Here is a 21,039-nt window from a genome sequence, read left to right as displayed (position 1 = left end):
AATTTAATAAGTAACAATGACGGTATGGGTACTCCGTCTGGTGATTGACGGGTAGGGAACATGTCTACTCTGCAGCGTACTACATACCGACGCTGTCCCCGAGCAAATGGGGGATAGTGAAGAGAAAATGGGCCGGTGTGAGATTAGGGTAGTCATTCATAAACCATGAAATGCTTCAGCTCCACTGCACATCTCAGATTCCCAATTACCCCTGTAGGACGTACATGCTTACTGAATGGTAATGAAGACGGGGGTTGTCTTTGTCAACGTAGAGTTTACATAATGTCGGTTATTTAAATCATCTTTTCGTATTAACTACTTGATGACAAATATATGATGCTGTACTATGTATAGCGGCTGATTTCAATGATGTATAATTGTGAGTTCACATTCACTGTCTTTTTTTCTCAAATTAAGGGATATTGAATCATGGATGATGAGATACAAGCCAGACATGCGATATCATGTTATTGCAGGAGTAAAAATGATAAGCTACCGCCCTAAGTGAATTGAATACATTCTTACTTCATAAATATTTTACAAACTATTTCTTAGTTCAGTCCATTTTATTATCAGCTTTTAATACTACTAAGCAATGTATTCATAACCAGGCAAATTAAGTATAGACCCAATAAAGTAGTAAAGTCAAATATAGGAATCCATTAAATGTAGTTACGTCAAATATAAACATCCACCAGGTAGTTAAATTGGTATCATTAACAGTGAATGCCTCAACAAATGTCCGCACTGTTTTAGGCGGACGTGATACGATACTAATAACACATCCCTTAGGAAGAATTTCCAAGTAATTACCGACATCAAACGAATTAAACTATCAAGCAAATCGTTCCATTTCCGGTTATTGCCTGCTATTCGAGGCTTTTACATCACGAAATGGTAACATTATAACTTCAATCACTCTCGTCTTAGATAGGCTTGAGATTAAACGGACACGCACCAAATGAATTAATCTAATGAACACAAGTATCACCAAAGTGAATTGATATCTATGAACAGTAGAAACAAATATGTAATTCGACGAGAAATGCCACGGGGGAATATGACTGATAATTTAAAAGGAAACATGTTTTACTTTGGCTCGTTAATCACGTTAAAATACTTGCGATGTTGTGACATAAAATATTGATTGGATAGTGTCTTGTTTCTCGCGTGAAACAATTCGCATAATAAATAATAGTGTGTGAATTCTTAGAATGTAACGTCGTCAGTAAAATTACTGTGTCAATTTAAGTTTGCGTAAATAACATCGGGGTATTGCCATACTCGTCCTTGATACCGGCATGATCCGTAAGGAACATAATTAATTCGGCGTATGAGAATACAGCCCAGACTGATTCCACTGAAGTCACTGAAAACATTTGCCTACAGGCTGATCTGTTTACCCTCCCTTGGTACACATAGTCTTTGTTGTTTGCAGTATTTGGCTCGTCAGTCAGAAATGACTCTTGCTTCTGTGCACTCAGTGACTGCATCAACTTCACTAGTACCCATTCTCTTTGTACACAGTGTCTGGTTTGTCCCACTTTCTCAGTACCCATGTTCGTTGCACCTCATGCTACTATAGTAGTTGCACATAGTAGCTATATTGCCCTGCACTGTCCCAGTACTCAATGTCCTTTGCACACAGTGCGTGGCTGGTCCGTCCATCACCAATAATAAATTATGATTTACTATCAGTTTTACAACGTTGAATGATTTATAAACAATTATATTAAAAGTGTCGTTAAAGCGATATCTAAGACTAGTGTCAGATAAACACTAGATTGTACGATGGATTCGACTGGCAAATAAACCGTTATATCCTGTATCCATCGCCACCAGTGCGCCTTCTAACAGACCTGATTCTGAAAGAATTCCAATAAACTGGAATCCCCGAAAATTAGTGCGTCAGTTTGTTGACAAATTGTATTTGATCGTATAAGTGACTTGGACACAAACAATAAGTTTGTAGTCCATGATTTCTTTTTACCAAATTACAAATTCCACAACTATACCAAGATGTTTTTCAAGATCACGCGCAAGTTAAAGCGGGGGAGTCGTCACCTGCGCATGCGTCAGATGGCCATAACGTGTCATTGTTTACAAACATGCATCTACCAAGAGCCTTTGCTTTTGGGACTCAATTCCCATGCGTGCGTAGGTGACGACCCTCCCGCTTTAATTAATACAACTAGTTGTCACAGAAAATCTGGGTGCGTCAGCGGCTCGTCATATTGACTTAGAGGGCGCGCACTGATCGCCATGTGACGTCTTACTAGAACGTTCTGTGACGTAGCTCCGCCCCGAAAATATGTTGATAACACAGGGACTGTGGTTGATATCACTTGCTCTCCTGTGTAATCATCAATGTATTTACAGTGACCGACAATATAGCGTCTATATTGTGGGCGCGCATGGAAAAGAGCGCTGACGCGAAGTGATAACACGCGGCATGGGCTTGCGTACTTCTGACGCGTGTCACCCGTAAAAGTACCTAACATTACGAACAGGCATGCGCCCCATGTGGTGCTTTACTTTCACAATGTTATCTTTACTGCGCGTCCCTCATTGTATGTGATTTCTCGCTCGCTAATAATATACACGCTATAGTGAGCATAATGGTATAGGCGCAAAGTGAATCTTTCTTTGTTCACTGAAGTGAGATGCATCATGGGAGAACCACATAGTATATCATGCTTCATTTACTAAAATAACAATGACTTGTGATCGAAATAGTGTACGTGGTTATGGATGTAATCATGCAAACACATATCAACTAAGCATTGCCGTGTCAGCGTCAAATGCTCCTTTAAGAGGAAATTACGCTGTAATTAGCATGCGCAAATACAGTTGAAAACAAGGTCATGGCATTGGTCGAACTTGAAATGTCCGATAACTCCCGAAATTACAAACTGATTATATGAATTATCATACAATTGGAGAAGTCTGGATAAGAAGGAAAGATCAATTACGTTAAACTTAAATTGAATATACTTTTTAAATAAATAGGCAAATAATATTAACATGGCGACAAGAAACTCAAGTTTAGTGTGAATTGTCGGCGGTAGCATCTTGAATATTGATAAATATTAGTTTGATACCCAGTTTGTTCACAAAGCACATGGTTGCTATAGCAACCAGCTAAAGGTAGTATTACAGTTTTATTATTAACATGCCGGATATGTTTTTATACACTGCCCATGACTCAAAAACAATGAAGCAAGTCTATTAAAGTAAATAACGCACTGTATTGTCTTGTTGTTTATGTACATCAAATTATGTTAATTCATCGAGTATAAGCATTGATAATCTCTTAACTTTGATTTGATTACTTGCTACGGATGAATTAAAGATTGGGATTACAGTAAGCAAATCACACGCCTGGGTATGTTGTCTACGTTTTACTTGTATTCTCCTGACCTTGTTCTTTAGAAACATGATCATGCTGTTGTCATTAAAAACAATTTACAACCAAGGGCAAAAACACGGCCACATGTAACTTTAACTCTCTTCTTTGAAAATTCGTTTGTTTTTTGTCCATGTGTTTAGAAAGACGATATAAGTATTAGCATTATCCCCGAGAGGCATGTCTCGTATTCCTTGTATATTACGCATAGCATATACATGTGAGTAAATATAGTACGCAAGCGTATACATTTTGAGATCCGGGTCTCGGGGGGAACGGAATATCCATCGACGGAGTTCGCATTCTCTGATATTTACAGTTCCTTGTGCGAGGCGCTGATTTGAATGCAAATTGACGATATGACCATGTGTTATTAATGTGTCGTAGTTTACAAAAAAAAAATAGTATACGAAGATGCCTCTTTATTGCTTGTATTGTCTTCACTATCGATTATTTCAATTCGATCTTTATCAGTGTGTATCCGATGAAGGCTTTACAAGGCAAGCCATGACCGTATACGTCTCGCGGCTAGCACCGAGAAATTGGTCGGTGTAAAATGTACATCAAAAGTGACACTGGGGAAACTTATTCTCATCAGTATATGATCTATTTCATATAAATGTTTAATGGAGGTCACAACCTGGGAAGTATTACGTGGTTAGTTGCTAAAGTGCATGGCTAGGGTGAATACACATGCACTTTACGACGTATCGACAAGCGTGAAGCGTGGACAGGCCAGTGAAAGGTGTTCACCGTATGTGCTATTCTATATTATCTCATGTTTTCTCATATTGTTCATTCAAATGTTCAAAATGAAAAAAAAGGTGGAGCTTCGAAGAAAGCGTCAGTTTATCTCTAGTGATTTCTAGTATGTTTATCAGCACGGCAGATTTCAGTCTGAACAACGACATAGATGTCTGCTAAGAGATGCATTATTGACGTGACTCGGGTAATATTTTCTGGCAGTATGTGTCATACGGTCATAATCACGATACTTTGCAATAGGAAGGCATTCAGCTTGGGTTTAAGAAGTAAATGCAATTAATGTGTTATTATCAGTTTGTAAGTTACAACCCGGCAGGGATCATGTGATGGAGTAAATGTATTGTTCGAAGTAAGACAATATTTCCACGGGAGAAAAGCGATCAAAATAATGACTTCGCTAATGTCATGACGTAAGCTTTTCGTGAATCAGGGCAAATTAATTGAATGAGGAATTTTCCATTAAATGTATAGATGATCGTTTTCGTATCTTTCTCATATATGTATGTTTCATTGTGTTATACGCCGGAGCCATGGGTGTGTATCGTTAATGCAAAGAGACATGTGGAATGCATGTCACAACCTTTTCAGGGATAATTTGAAAAAAAATATTATCGATAATGTGTTTGTTATTTTATAGAGACGACGTCATTTCACTAACATAGGTACACCGAATAGTCAATTTTGTTAATAGCCGACGAGATTGCCAGTCGTTTTGTGATGTCTTTCCACAAACTTACTAGTATTCAAGGTAGATATCATCCGCCCTCACAATGTGTAGAATAAGGCTTAACGCTCATTGCACATTCACGTCGCACGCCGATGGTTGAATAGGTCATACGTCTTTAGGCGCTCACTTCAAAACTCAATACGCCGCAAAGACGCATTCATGAATTTATTAACATAATAGAATTACTTAAAAAGTATACAATTGTTTCGCCCTTTGATCTGTAAACGTGGTGACATACAAGTTACAACTTAAAGTGTATGAGGAGGGGAGGGGGTTGTATTAGGACTGTGTTGCTGGGTGAATCGCTCTTTTAGATATTTCAGTATAATTTGGGTTGACTTTTTTAGAATGCAGGAAAAGTACGTTTTGAATCCCATTGCTAGGTATATTGATATAATATGAATGTTATAATCAAGCGGTACCTTAAAAATTAATATTGTGTCAGAAATATAGACCAATCAGAAGATTAGAGCAGCAAAATATTTATTTATCATTAAGAAACAATGTAATATAAATAAATTTGCATAAAAGAAACGTTACTCATCAGACTGCAAACTTTTCTGATCGATGTACAGTCATGAGCATATGTGTCCAATTGACTGCATGTCTTACAATATGTTTAGTTTATAGCAAATCTAAGGCAAGGCTCCTATCATTGTGCTATGTTTGGTAATAAACCACGCTTAGCTTGACGCCACAAGGGATTGTGGGTATTGTGACGCAATACATTTGATTGCATTGGTGGTATTTACGACTGGATCAGTGACTGATGTGAAAACAACACTTGTGAGCCATTCGTCATTTTAATGACATCGGCGTGCGTTCATAAGATGTTTAAAGACAAGCTCAGACTTGATTGCGGCTCATATTTGTGATATTTTTGATAAACAGAAGTAACTATAAAACTTATTTGAAGTAAAGTTAATAGCCATATTACTGAAAGGTTTAAAGTTAGGCGGGCCCAATAGTATCTATGTATAACTTTGCTAATTTCTAGATGGAATCAGTCGGTGGATGGTTGTCGTAGAAAACTTTATCTAGCACAGAATGGGAACTGAATCTATCTGATGTTAGTTAGTGTACAAACTATCGCAAAATACAATTAAACGATCGATCTCATTGATCCCGTTGTAACTTTGAATCCCGTAAATTTTGAGTATTGAGAATAAAAAAAGACATTGCTGTAAAAACTGATTATGTGCAGAAAGTGTCATGTGGCGTGTGTGGTGTGTATCGACTGTGTACATTGCGCATTCCGCTGCCGAATATGTACTTCAAAAGTCATAAACCGATGACAGTTTCGTCATTCAACGGTGAGAATAAGATCTGAACCTATGGGTCCGAGCAACGTGCAGTGGTGCATGACCTCATCTGACCTACAGAGGGGTCATACATATATCGACGGAGGTCATCCGAGTTCGCCAGACAAATGAAATTGCTGTTACCGAGTTGTTGAAATACACATATTAATTAGGTTGTTGACGCGGAACCGACCGTATTCAAATTCGCTGGTGGTGCAGAGAATAAGAATTGTCGGTGTTTACTGAAATGTACATTTACTACTAACTTTCACCAAGCGATGATGAAATGGCGTGGAATGATAATACAATTTTTGAAAACATGCAGTTTAGTGAATATAATTCGATGAATTACATATTTACGTCACGGTAGAGTAGTGATAATTAACACCTTGTCTGCTCTTTTGCTCAGCGGAAGAGAACGTTTGCCAACATCACAGATAGTTGTATGTGGGTATCAGGCCATGATTGCGTATCATTGATTTGAATGGAATATTTCTAAACAATGTTAGGAGCGTCAACGCTACAATTGAATTCTAAATATCAGAAAAATTTAAAAACAGGGCTACTTTTACACAGTTAGTCAACATTATAACATTATAACAAGTAACAAACAAATACAAGTAACCATTACAGTTATATATTACAATCAACAACTACAAGTAACGTGAGTGCCTTTTGCATGTATCCAAGCTAAGGGGAATACATGTATCACTTAGCAGTGGTATCGACGTCGCCTTTTCAAATTCAAAATAAACAAATCACAAAATGTGACCGAACTGCAATGCATTAAGATTTACAAACAAGAACTATTTTTTTGTTTTTATTGAAAATTCGGTGATGCGTGGGATCATATATATATTAAAGAGCGGTTACGATCACCTTGTTCTGAACTTAGATCTTGTGAACTGAATTCAATTTAATTCAAATCAATTGAATTCGCCCTACCGAGCACATTCACGTGAAAATATCTCTACGATAATAATTGATATACCTAAAAAAACAGAACCCATCGTTCTTTGTTTTGAACACGTGTTTAATTAGCATGATATCAGTTGGCGGGGAGAGGCTTTCAAACTAAACCGTTAGCTTAAGGTAGCGAGACTATTATTTGTGTTGAAAATTACGATTTTCACATTTATTTATTAATTGATGAAATGCACTATAAACTTTCATATGATAAAGTCAACATAACATAGAATGTCATGTAAGTTGGTTAAAATGTATATTTTCTGAAGGGAAGCAAGGCAGCCTCAGTAGTGTTTTCCAAAATCAACAATACAGGTTTAATCTGTGTGCCTATAAGTTTCAAAGATAAACTCAAGACAAAGCAATGTTAGGATGTGTTATCAGTAGCTATCTGACACACAATGAGTGTTTCCAAACATTCGAGTGGTTTGTCTCCGCCCCTGTTTGTTTCACAGATTAGTCATTTGCATATGAATGTGTCAGACACAAGGTCACACAGCCACTGAAAAAAATCATTGATTTTGGTGTTTTTATATGCCGAATTTATCCAATTATAGCTATCCCATTCCTCTATTTTTTTTGATTTCTAATAGCCTTACACATTTGGATGCCCCTACACATGGTAAAACAGACCTTGATGGGAAAACAAATTGATTGTGCCGATAAACAAGCTTGAAAATCTTTGCTGTTACTTCGTGGACGTTTTCTAGGAGTTTGTGTTTTTCAAAATACAAGGTCTTTAACAAAAAATAACGTATACTTATTGTCGTCGGATTAACACCAAATTTTCACAGCTTTAAGGTGACAATGTGAGGAACTTGAATGTGTCCAGACAAACTATTTCATCGATTATTTACCAACGAGTTGTGGTTTGAGTTGGGGGCAATGTGACTAAAACAGTAATTGAAATTCAGCACACTATTTTTTAAAACGCGTTGCTTGAATAAAACTGACCAGACACATTCAATTTACCAGACTATTGAACAACTAGGAAAAGTGAAAAAAATACTTCTTATCGCCAGCGTAAATGCGTAATTATTTTTTTTACAGAAAAAGTAATTTTTCACCTTTGATTGAGTAACGCGTCGTAGAATGCAATTACGGGCATGCAAAATACACTTGTGAAAAGCTTGAAGTCTGGCGATTCTAAAAATATATACTTTCCCGGGTCTATTTGTAGTCATTTAGTCACAATTAGAAGATGAAAACAAGTATGCAAATAATAGTCTCGCTACCTTAATGCCCCCCTCACTACTAGTACCGGCATCACCCCGTCCCCGCATCGATGAGTATACGTTGTGTGGTAAGTCCAAACGCTTTCCGCTCGTAGATGCGTGGCAAGATATGCATGTATATGATAAATTAAAGCACAAGTTTAGACTTTCAAATCGCAAGTTAAAGCGCGGTGGTCGTCGCTCAGCGCGTGTTCGAATTTCATGTAAATAAACAATGTATTTTACACGCGTTGTATACGTCGCCATGAGTCCCATATCGAACAGGACGCGACACGACGACTGCCGCCCTTTAACGTAAACTAAACCTTTTGACATCATCATAGGTTAATATCGCAGAAAGGATTTCTCCATAGCGTGTAAATTCATCGCTATAAGACGTGATGTTGCTCCAAGACCATTTAGCGATGTTCTTACTAACTAATGATTTGACGGAATAAATCGTGTATAGAACAGCATATATGCATTACAATGTAAGTGTCAGATAATCACGCCATTGTGACGATATTAACACGTTTTAAGTTAACTGTAGCTCAGATTATTTACAATAAGAGTATTACTTGATGTGTGTTTCGACATATATTTAATTGGTGCTTATATAGTAAGTGTCTTGAAGATCAAATTTGCATATAAGCACCAGGTTAGGGCGTTTCATGAATTTGAGTGTCGTTACTTTACAAGCACAATCTTAGGGTGTCTGATTTGTGAATTCAGGTATTGATGCCTTGCATGTCATCTTCACCAGCCAAGGTTCGGTTTATTCGGTCATCGCATCACCGATATACCTTGGCAGAGTCTATTCAGAAAGTGTGCCCTCTCTCGGCGATTCCACGTCCTGCCATTTTGTTTTATTTCCACTGCCTAGCGATAGGACAAATACGATTGGATACATTGATTTGGGTATATCTGTGTTATTTCACGCATCCTCTCGGCCGAACAACCACGCATGTGGGGTTCGTGTTGTGGGGTGGGGTGGGGGCGTTCAAGTTTACATCGAATTCGTGAACCGTGCGCTGCGGACGGTGTTTGCGTGCATGTCACTAGCACAACGATAAGAGGTCGGTGTCATAAATTCGAGTAATACTACTTTGCGTTGGATTGTTGGCATGTGTCATTTTTTTTAATGTAATGAATTGTTTTAAGTAATGATTTGTGCTTGTTCTTATTGACAAGTAATGGCCTGTGCCATAACCCTGAGTCCACAGTTTCTGTCAAACGAACAGATTCAGAAATCAAGCGATTTTTTGAGATACGTAAATCTGCAAATCTCTAGGGCGTTAAAGACGATAGTCGATGAACGCACAGGATGGGCATACGTCCAAATTTATTACTTCGTTGTCTGAACGACACTTCCCTGCGGCGAAACACGAAGTTAATGAGAGCCACTGGGGGATTTCCTTTCAAGTTGTCGTACTCACAACACATACGCATGTTAATAGGCGATAAAAACGTATGTGATTGTAAGTACAGGTGTATGTCCACAATGTCACGCACTGAGTATTTCATTCAGAAAAACCGTGGCAAACAATTACTTGTATCGAACTTCTGTAAAAAAAAAAAAAAAATACCAAACTCAGTAGCTTTTTTGTGTTGATAAGTGATGTTCCACTACGCACAGTCGTTGTTCAATACACCGTGTACGTTTTTACCCAGAGGCGTTATTCGGAAAATTGATGCTTTTTGACGTCAACAGTCGACTCGAAACATGATCCGTGTCTGGAATCAGTTCATTCAAATCCGGACCAATGACTGTTAGAGTGTTTCCGTTACCCGAGATGCATTGCAAGAGGCAAACAACAGGGGTAACACTAATTTACGAAAAAAAAAGTCGTGAAGAGATACCGGGCTGTATTTAGATGTTTATGTGGCAACAATTTGATGTAACGAACGTATCATGCCAATTTTAGCCACCAGAGTAAGCACGATCATAATTACATTCACAATTTTCGAAAACACTCATTATGCAAATAGAGTTTATATGGTCGACAAGATTCGTCAGTGAGTCATTGCAGCTTAGTCAATCAGCACTATATGAAACACTGATTGTATGAGAAGTCTACACGGCACATAGCCAGCGGAGCAACTCTAGTGCAATGGACAACGTTGACAGGCATTCCCTGGATAGCTAGCGTCTTAAAATGCTTGTTATGTCCTTCTGAAATTCAATTTACCCTTTAATGTACCCCAAATGTATTCAGCGTACTCTTCTATTCACCCGGTGTATCCTGACAATGTACATTGTATATCGAAAATTTGCCCTATTTACCATATGTTTACCCTACGTACCCTACAACTCCCCCGATGTGTGGTCCTTCAGACTCTGTTAATGCACTATATGTATCCGAATTCAACATGTGTACCTACCTACCCTACAATTTACCCGACCTATTACTGTAACAATGCCGTTAACAATGCGATACAGTGCCGTAACGATGATATATAGATAGTGATATAACCACTGGCATGCGATACAGAGCCGTAACAATGATATATTGTACTAGTGATATAACCACTGGCATGCGATACAGAGCCGTAACAATGATATATTGTACTAGTGATATAACCACTGGCATGCGATACAGAGCCGTAACAATGATATATTGTACTAGTGATATAACCACTGGCATGCGATACAGAGCCGTAACAATGATATATTGTACTAGTGATATAACCACTGGCATGCGATACAGAGCCGTAACAATGATATATAGATAGTGATATAACCACTGGCATGCGATACAGAGCCGTAACAATGATATATTGTACTAGTGATATAACCACTGGCATGCGATACAGAGCCGTAACAATGATATATAGATAGTGATATAACCACTGGCATGCGATACAGAGCCGTAACAATGATATATTGTACTAGTGATATAACCACTGGCATGCGATACAGAGCCGTAACAATGATATATAGATAGTGATATAACCACTGGCATGCGATACAGAGCCGTAACAATGATATATTGTACTAGTGATGTTACGATACGAAATCAGACTCGGGGAGTTTAAAATCACTCCTAATGAAATATTTCCCACTTAACAACACAAGTAAAAAATCATCAAAATACACTGAATTTAAAAAAAAAAAACTAAGTCATTTGCATGGTTTTTCACAATTATCATCTAACTGGCGTACAGACGACAGTCTTTAGTAAACCCCCACGTTTGTTTCAAACGAATAACACACAGTATGTAAGGAACATGTAGATAGTTAGTGAGTGAGTGAGTGAGTGAGTGAGTGAGTGAGTGAGTAAGTAAAATAAAGCTAACATCTTTAATACAATTGAATATTTATCTATTTATAAAAGAAAAAGACAAAATTGGTTACAAATAATTCCTAGACTCTTTTATCTCCGAGAAGATGATCAGTTGTTCACAGGTAATATTAGTAGGAAGTTAAGGAAACGCTCACTGTAGCACGACGTGTTACTATTACGTAATCATATCAAATCAACGTGCAAAGACACTCAATGTATCGAATATATGGATTGTACATTACTATTTGTATGTATGTATTTTAGATGAACCGTGCAGATATTTCAGTACTTGTGTATAAGCCAGCTTATGTATGAAAATATAAATCACCCACTTCTAGATATTTTTCTGAAGAAAAAAAAAACGTGACAGTCCATTATCTACAATTTCCATCTTATCTGTATATGGGCTGTACTAAGACGCATATATCGCCAGGAACAAACTGTGTCGAAAATTGATTGTAGATTTTCAAATATTACATCTTAAGGGTATACAAATCGTAATGTAAAAATATTGAGCAAAAAGCTCTATTTAGCCCTTTTACACGAGGTGCTCGAAGCAACGTAGTTGCCTCGTTTGTATGATGTTACCTCATAGCCGAAATGGATCTGTTTTGTTCATTTCTCATGCAACTAGTTGCTCGGTTTCATTTATCAATTGCCTCGTTGCCCCGTGCACATTTTGACATTCGTACACGCGTGAAACAACGTTCTATATTTCAAGCGAATAATAATATCTTTGAAATATAATATTTGGTGAGCGGGATAACTCGCGAATCATATAATAGTCATAACTTTTGTAATTTTATCTGAGGTATGTATATTCAAATTACTCTTGAATGTTTCACAACATTAATAAAAATGTGGAAGTGCCAAGCAATGCGTACATTCCCACATATACAATCTCAACCTCAGAAAAATAACTTGAGTTTTATTTATTTATACAACATATTTAATTTGGTAGTGTAATGTAAACATACGAAACTGCCTTAGCGGTGGCACAGTTGTTAGTATATTATCTCGCCTTAGGGAGGGTGTGGATTTTATTCCCGGGCTGATTATTTACTCACCGGTATATAGTAAATTCTGATTACAGTCTGTGGCACTGCTATCCAAACACGATATAAGGATTATTAGACAGATTCGAACTTGCAACAAATTAACACTCGAATTAGCACAAAAGGGAAATTTAAAGAAACCGGAGCGTAAAATCTGTTTTTGTTTGGTTACAAAATAGTCGCTTCTTCAGTTAGTTTGCGTTTTTTTTTTATCTTACACAGACATCACCAATAAAAAAAATCGCTAGGCTAGATTTAGTACGACTATCACACAAATAGGGTATATCATACGAGAAATGAGCATTTCCCCAATAAATGATTTCAAAAATTGAAATAGAAGCCCTGATACAGGAAACTACCACCCCGAGTGATTCCGACGATAAACGCAGTTACTGAATAGCCACAAGTTTGTAAAGACTCCATAAGTCGTTTTTCTAGCTTTTATGTGCATAGTTTTGTTCCTTAATTAATTAATTTCAACGCACTATTTTATATGAGAGTGTACTAAATAAGATCTGATCTTACAAACTATTATATAATTAGGGTAGCGGCGAGCTATACACACACAGTGGCAATAAAATATGCTTTACCAATAGCAAAAATGACAACCTCTACAATTGACAACATCAAGTCAGGTTACGAGCAACATATATTTTTATTTTTGTAAAACGTCCACATTTAGTAACTCCAACTTTAATTATACTTTTAACTGTGGGTCGTGTGGTTTTGAAAAAAGTGGGCGTGGTCATTTTTGTGACTCGGTGTTTTCGTAACTCGATGTTCGTAACTCGATGTTCGTAACTCGATGTTCGTAACTCGATGTTCGTAACTCGATGTCCGTAACTCGATGTCCGTAACTCGAGCAATTCAGCATCTTCGTACTCTTATTATTTGGAATCGTTTGGTAGCTTCGCTGTACTTGCATTCCAAGCAGCTTATTTATTTAGCAAAGGAAAATGTTTTCTCTTCCACTGAAATTCGACGCTCTCGCGTTAACTAGAAGAGATAACCATTTCTTTCTCTAACACGTCTCAATCAATGAGGGCCCGGGGGATGGAAATGAATGTATTCCGGTTCCTTTTTATATTAGACTGATGTATTGTAGCCCAGTACAGAACTCCTGGGCCAAGCAATGTGTTTCCAAGGAAATGTACTACTTTGAAGTGCATTCTTCTTTTCATTTCTTGTGTTTTGTTTAGTTCGCTTATCTTTCACGCCTGTGGGTTTTTTTGTCGGTGGGTTGTGTGGTAGATTTTTCCGACAATTGTATTTTTTTTTCTTATAAGAGAAATCAATTGAGTGAAAGAACACAGAATAAGATCTGTTTTTGAAAGAAAGCTCAGTGAAACTGAGTGAATGAAAGATATCTCTAGCAGTAATATGAGAAGCAATGTGCGTGAATGAACGCATACACCAGCAATGGAGACAATGAGAAGGTAAGGCGTGTGGTTTGCGTCTGAAATCATATTTAGGTCATGTGAACACTGATACCACGTGACTGAGATATTCTCGCCCAAAATGTTGGAGATCATTTTTGTGCAGTTAATGTGTATGGAGTACTTATATTTTGTTGTTTAAATAGCAAAACACGCGATGGGTGCTTGTACTCACAAAAACAATAATTGGAATGTTAAGGAACAATTCTGACTGTAAGATGTTCTATTTCATGATTCCGTCGAGACTGTAAATCTTCATGACCTTGCTACATCATTGCAATTTCAAACCCGGATGTAGCGGTAAACAACACTGGTGAACAATATTGGATTGGTTGGACGATTTCGAGGAGACCGATTTGCTCGAGGAACTAATTGCCATGTGCTGAATAACTTCTTTTGTAACAGTCAGTACTGGGGGGAAATACGTGTCAGTAAGCATCGCGACTTTTTTCACAGAACTCTGAAAAAATTGAAGTTCCACAACATAGTGAATAACATGCATTTCAAATGTAATCAGTCACGCTGTGTTTCGTTGCGTGCCTGCGCGTGCGCATTGAAGGGTCAGATGGCACACATCGTAACATGTACAAGTCACGGGTAATATAAAATGTACAAGTACCAGTAACCAAAACAACTTTACGCAGAAATACCCCCAGAAGATCGAGAGCTAGTTCTAAGCCTTCTGTGACATTTGTTGTAAGACATGTACATGCTGGTTCACAGAATTGTAAACACTTGGCGTCAGAGATCTCCACACCTTCTAGCAGCGATGACAATCTCTGTTTAAATATGTAAAGCTTATTCGTGAGAAACACTGCAGTGGTGAATACAGAAATAATTACAATATAGAAAATAAAAGATACAACTGAGCGATTTTAATCATCATTTAGGAAAGCGTAGACATATTTTATTATGCAACGGTGGCGGTCTAGACGATCCGTCTATAGCGAGGGAGGAACATTAACCATTCAAATACTCGTATTCGGGCGGATACATGAGCGCTCGTTCGAATACGACTTTGACTTTGATTTATTAGAAACTGTCCCATTTTCCACTCATCTACTATATTCACAACATAGATACCCAACTTCAACTATAATAGTCTACTTAACTAGTGATAACAATAAATACTTCTCCTGTCTCCTTCTTTCCTCGTCTTGGTAATTAAGAAAAAATAACACTTACTCGAGAGACGTGCGTTTATAGTAGTTTTATAGTCTCATTGACAAACACACCGGCGAGTGGCGACGAATACATTAAACACATGATCGAGCATTTTTTCTACGCACGTATTTACTTGGTATGCATTGTATGAAACCGAGTCGTGAAGGCAGTGCGGTCAAAATGTCGCCAATCGATTGGTGGCAATTTGATTTACTTCCGACCTCCGACGGGAACCACATTAATAACGTCAGATGGAGATGGCCTTTTTTATGTCCAACCACTAAAAGTCATATCCGATGCTTTAGTACACTGCGTTTGCGAAGTTACAAGGAAACTCAAACTTCTCGACGTAAATCGAGATGCGCAAAACTCTGGTTAATTATTCACAATGATCACTTCGTCACATTTAAAGCGGGGGAGTCGTCACCTGCGCATGCGTCAGATGGCCATTGCGTGTCATCATTTTTTTACAAACAAGCGTCTAGCCATGAGCCTTTGCGTTTTTAGCGTGTGTTGTTATCGTCGCTTGGGACTAAATTCCCACGCGTGCGCAGGTGACAATCCTCCCGCTTTAACAGAAATGATTATGTGTTCCTCTATTGCAGAATATGCGTTATTGTATATGCCATCCAACAAATCAAACCGTACGCTATTTCCCTGGCCTGAATACGCAAGAAGGCGCGCAGGGAGCCTGGGACTGGTGGGGGTGGGGTGTATGCAAATAGACAAGAAAAGAAGAATCCAGCGATCCCATATTTTTTATGAATAAAAAAAAACGGAAAGAACAAATTTAATTCATGAAAAAATAGTCTTTTTGACGTCACGGAAGCGTTACAACCACAGGATGGCGCGTGACCCTAGTTACACATGATGCTCTGCCACCACACAAAGCAGTCCTAATTGATTTCATTTAATTATTACAAAACGGAAAGAACAAATTTAATTCATGAAAAAATAGTCTTTTTTGACGTCACGGAAGCGTTACAACCACAGGATGGCGCGTGACCCTAGTTACACATGATGCTCTGCCACCACACAACGCCATTTTCAAGTTGTTGGGGGAACGCCACAAAACTTTTACTATGCATATTCTTGGCGTGTTTTCGTTATTAGAGGGCTCTCGTGTTGATTTATTTCCACCGGTAAACAAGTTTTAAAATATTTTATCAATAGCTGATAATGATTTTTCCGTTAGGGCACTGTAAACAGCCATAACCTACAAACAACGCGTGCCACTGTGACACATCGACCAATCAACGACGAGCATAAGAAAGCGTGGCGGTAGAGATATATTCGTAGAACTAGAACTCTGAGCCGGAGATTGGCGCGCCACTGTATCATATGTCTATGCGAGCTTTGTGGAACGCCAGTCGAAGAACGGGTGAAAAAAGCTCAAACTCAACTACGAGACAATCTTAAACAACCAAATTCATATATGTTGCACATGTGAGGGGGTAATCTTATTACACTTTCTAAGAACAGTCTTAACAACTAGCCCAATGAACCGACGACTGTTGTTTTCATCCGTTGTGGTTGCCAGGCAGTGAAAATGCCCGGATGTTCGCTCCTGTGTGATTCATTTCTACAACAAGTTAGTTCATCATATGTGCTATAGCACTTAAATATTATAAGGCGCCATACTGTGTCGATAGCTTATACGACAGTGTCGCATGCAACTACTTTGGGCTTTAGGCGCAGGTCACACAATAGTAAACAAAGAAAATGCGTAATTACTATAATTTTAGGTGAAAATCGAATACAAACATACGGGTACCTGTCGCGTCGCCATTGACATTGTTTTGAATATTCACGCGATTCAAAAAGTAATTTTACACCATAATTGACGAAATGATAATATTAACGAAAATTGGACCTATTGAACAATTTGTACATAAAATTACAAAACCACCATTTTCTATTTCTTTTCTGTTCACTCCTCGACCCAGATTCGCATTATAATGACCTGATCATACTTCCCATTATATTAAAGTATGATAGCAGTAAACCAGCGGTGTGTTGACAGTCTAAAAAGATAATATTTAGTTCAGCTCTAGTGACCTATTATGCCTTCTGTTGCACTCTCCATCGAGTGAACAAATTGTAGCGCAAACGAGACTCACATTTACGCTCCGACAGACTCATTATAAGAGTTCCATGTCTAACGTAGTATGGTAATAAAGGTCAGAGTACATTTACCCCCCAGGGGAAGTACGCTTAACATGAGATACCACGCGGATAGGTCTGAAACACTGTGTTTCAACAAGCATGCTGGCACATACATAGATAATGACGCAGAACTATATGGCTGTTAGCGTTTCGGAGGTAATAATCGATGGAGACGCTTCAACAGACGGAATTCGTATATATAAAAATAAACATGTTGAAACAAGTTCTAGTTCACTTAACAATATTTACTGTACTCTCATTTCGGATTGCCTATGAATGTGCTTTGCGGTTATTAATTTATAAATAATTTATAAATAGTTAAATAACATTTAAAAACTGAAACTGGTAGTTGAAATCCGAAATGTTTTTGAGGTCGCTGGTGCAGACTAATTAATTTCGAAATAATGTAGCGGAGTCAACCAATCAGCAATCCGCCTCGCACATCTATAAATATCTACAAAAATACAGTTACCAGCATCCACGAGTAATCAGAAATTAATATAATACACTCAATTGTTTTTATTATTTCAATAACGGATTGATAAATGACATGTCCACACTTCATACATTAACCACTGTACACTCCAGAGTCACGCCCCCTAGTGGCGACACGCATCAAGATGTTCACAACGTCGATATTAGATTGTTCACACTCCCTCTATCACAGTCCCTCTATCATGATAGAGGGACTGTGGATTGATCTATAGTCGCCCGTCTAAACAAAACAAACACTTTTTTGATAAAGTGGAATTTGTTATAGTCTAAATTACGAATAACTTAACAACAAAACGAAGTTGTCTATTTTAACGACATACGACCGTCTACGTCGTCTATCTCCTCTGCGCCGACTGGGCTTAGGCTGGCTCAAAAGACAGGGATGGCACTAGCAAAAGTAGTTGGTGTACAAAAAAAATTGTCAAGATGTATGATATAAAGGGTAAATAATATGCATAGGCATGTGTAACTGCCACAGCTAAGATCCATGGTGACATGTGATGAAGTTCCCATTAAAACCACGCGATGCGAACACGTGTACTTCGCGTGTGTTATCTCCAACTCTCTTTAGGCAAGTTAACCTTCAGGGCGCCCTCCTTGCCTCCTTGCCATCTGATATATACGTCAATCTAAACTATAGAATTGTGAAGTGAGAAGGGCTTACATTCTACACCACGAATTGGTCAACGTAGTATTTACCTTGCCGTGTACTTGTGTTAATTATTTGCTAGACGTTCAAATCGATCTATGATGATGACGGTGATGGAATGGAGGTCCAGTTCATAATAATAGAGATACATGTCAGTGACATCGTTTCAGTCACGTGATCCCTAGAGATCTAATATACACGATAACAAGCACTCGCAATTATAATTGAATAGCTCAGTGGTATATGCTGAAGAAGAAAAAACAGCTCCACACGTGTGTACGTTCCGATTTTGCGTGCGATAGTACGCCACTTTACAGGGAAATGCACAAACAGTGAGAATCTACCGCACAAAACCGTAATACGAAGTTATGCCTCCCAATCACTTATTGAAATCCGATTAGTCACAAAGCTGTCACGTTTCATGGATTAGATAATGCACCAATGCACGATGAAAGAAATTACATGTCTTGTCGCTAACAATATATCATTGCCTTGCACCAATACCCTGTATTTCAGTGCACTCAAAGGGTACCATGTGTTGTCAATTTTGCCCCCGGTTAAGAATTCAACAGATCTGTCGTTCTTTGAAAAACTGATTAATTCGTTGTATAGAAAACAATGTCGAGTCATCTCGACGTCATTTCGTAAAGTGGTTCAAACATCTGCGGTCAGGATATTAGTTTCTGGGTGAGGTGTTCACATGCACGTGATACTCCTTCAGCTGGTTGGTATTGCGGAAGTTTATGAACAAAATTAAACCTATAACCAGTTGTGTGGGTTTCTGGGAAAAAAAGTAGGCAACGCTATCGTGCATCTTTGCAGACGTTTTAGAACAATGTCCTGCCAAATACAAAACCGAACTTAACGTTTGAGCATAATTCCAGAGCCGATGTTCACTGACGTCCGGGTGACAGTTGAGAAGACCATTCGAGAATGTTAGTTATGCAGTTTTCATACGTTTTTTTTTGTTTTTTGTTTTTTTGTAACCGCATTTCAGTCATAATTCCATAGTTGACAATGCATATTGGTGTTAGTTAGAATGGGAGTTCGTAACCAGCAACCCTAATTGAGCTAGTTTTGAATGATTTGGTAGAATTAGAGTTCCGCATTTTTGGAGAATCATATAAGCCATTGTATTTACACAGGGATGAAACATTGAACACATGGATTACCATATACTGAGAACTGATTAGAGCTCTTATATATTGCATTATCAACCACTTGCTACATGTGGTAACCATGGAAACGACTGGTATACTCGCATTGAAATTACCGACATAGAACCTCTTTATACCTAATTCGCTAATGCAATGTTTTTTTCCTTCCTTCTTCTCCAAGGATCTTCCTGGCGCTAATACGATTTTCAGTGATAATCAGAGGGATTACTGATATAATTAAAGTTGTCACAGATAAACGAAACTCACTGCATATTTTATGAAATGAACATTTCATTCAAACTCACAATAATTCTTTAGCGCCATTTTTGGTTGACTTTAAAATGCGTTTTGCGGTGGATTTATTGAGATATAAAAATTGTCGAATGGCTGATAACGTAGTACCCCAGAGACATATATGGTATGGTATACCCGACACTCGGGTAAATGTATTGAAGACAGATTGTATGAGACACGTTTGTGAAACTTTAAATGCAGCCAACTTCACTTAGGTACAATGTGCAAGTGATTATCAGGGCTGTCGTTTATTATTATTTATTTATTTATTTATTTATTTATTTATTTATTTATTTATTTATTTATTTATTTATTTATTTATTTATTTATTTATTTATTTATTTATTTATTTATTTATTTATTTGTTTGTTTATTTATTTGTTTGTTTGTTTGTTTGTTTGTTTGTTTGTTTGTTTGTTTGTTTGTTTGTTTGTTTGTTTGTTTGTTTGTTTATTTATTTATTATTATTATTATTATTATTATTATTATTATTATTATTATTATTATTATTATTATTTCTTGAAAACAATATCTTGATTTCGCCATCATATATTTGGGGGGGGGCAATCTACCACGCTTGAACAATTATTGTGCACGCATTGTGTCCAGCAGGTCACTATAACAGTACTGAATTCTGGGATCGAATCGATGTAAATTCCAAATTTATTTTACATATACCTCTCTGACCGAACTGACACGTAATACTAAACTGACCATCGAGCTAAATTTATGTAAATACTTATGCACCATGTGTTCATGTTTTCTTGTGTAGACATCCTTAATGATTTATAGAAATTTAGTATCGAGCGATCTGTTGGTTAGGTACCTGCGCCTCGTATATGCGATTCATCTTCAGTAGGATTTGTCTGAAATGCGCATGTTATGATGTTGAGGTAGTTAATAATATCTTCCCTAAAACAAATGTTGTGTTTATACACAGTATTTACACGATATTGAAAC

The 21,039-nt window shown here is 37.6% G+C and overlaps 1 protein-coding gene across 1 annotated transcript in view; it reads right to left on the bottom strand.

The window, feature by feature from the left end:
- Window positions 1-21,039, bottom strand: part of LOC100374171 (speract receptor-like) — an 82,127-nt gene that overhangs the window by 24,638 nt on the left and 36,450 nt on the right. The gene's annotated exons all lie outside the window — the stretch shown is intronic.

Source organism: Saccoglossus kowalevskii, chromosome 8 (assembly GCF_978046115.1).
Source record: "Saccoglossus kowalevskii chromosome 8, keSacKowa6.1, whole genome shotgun sequence".
Taxonomy (NCBI): Eukaryota; Metazoa; Hemichordata; class Enteropneusta; family Harrimaniidae; genus Saccoglossus; species Saccoglossus kowalevskii.
This window is presented reverse-complemented; position numbering and strand designations above follow the sequence as displayed.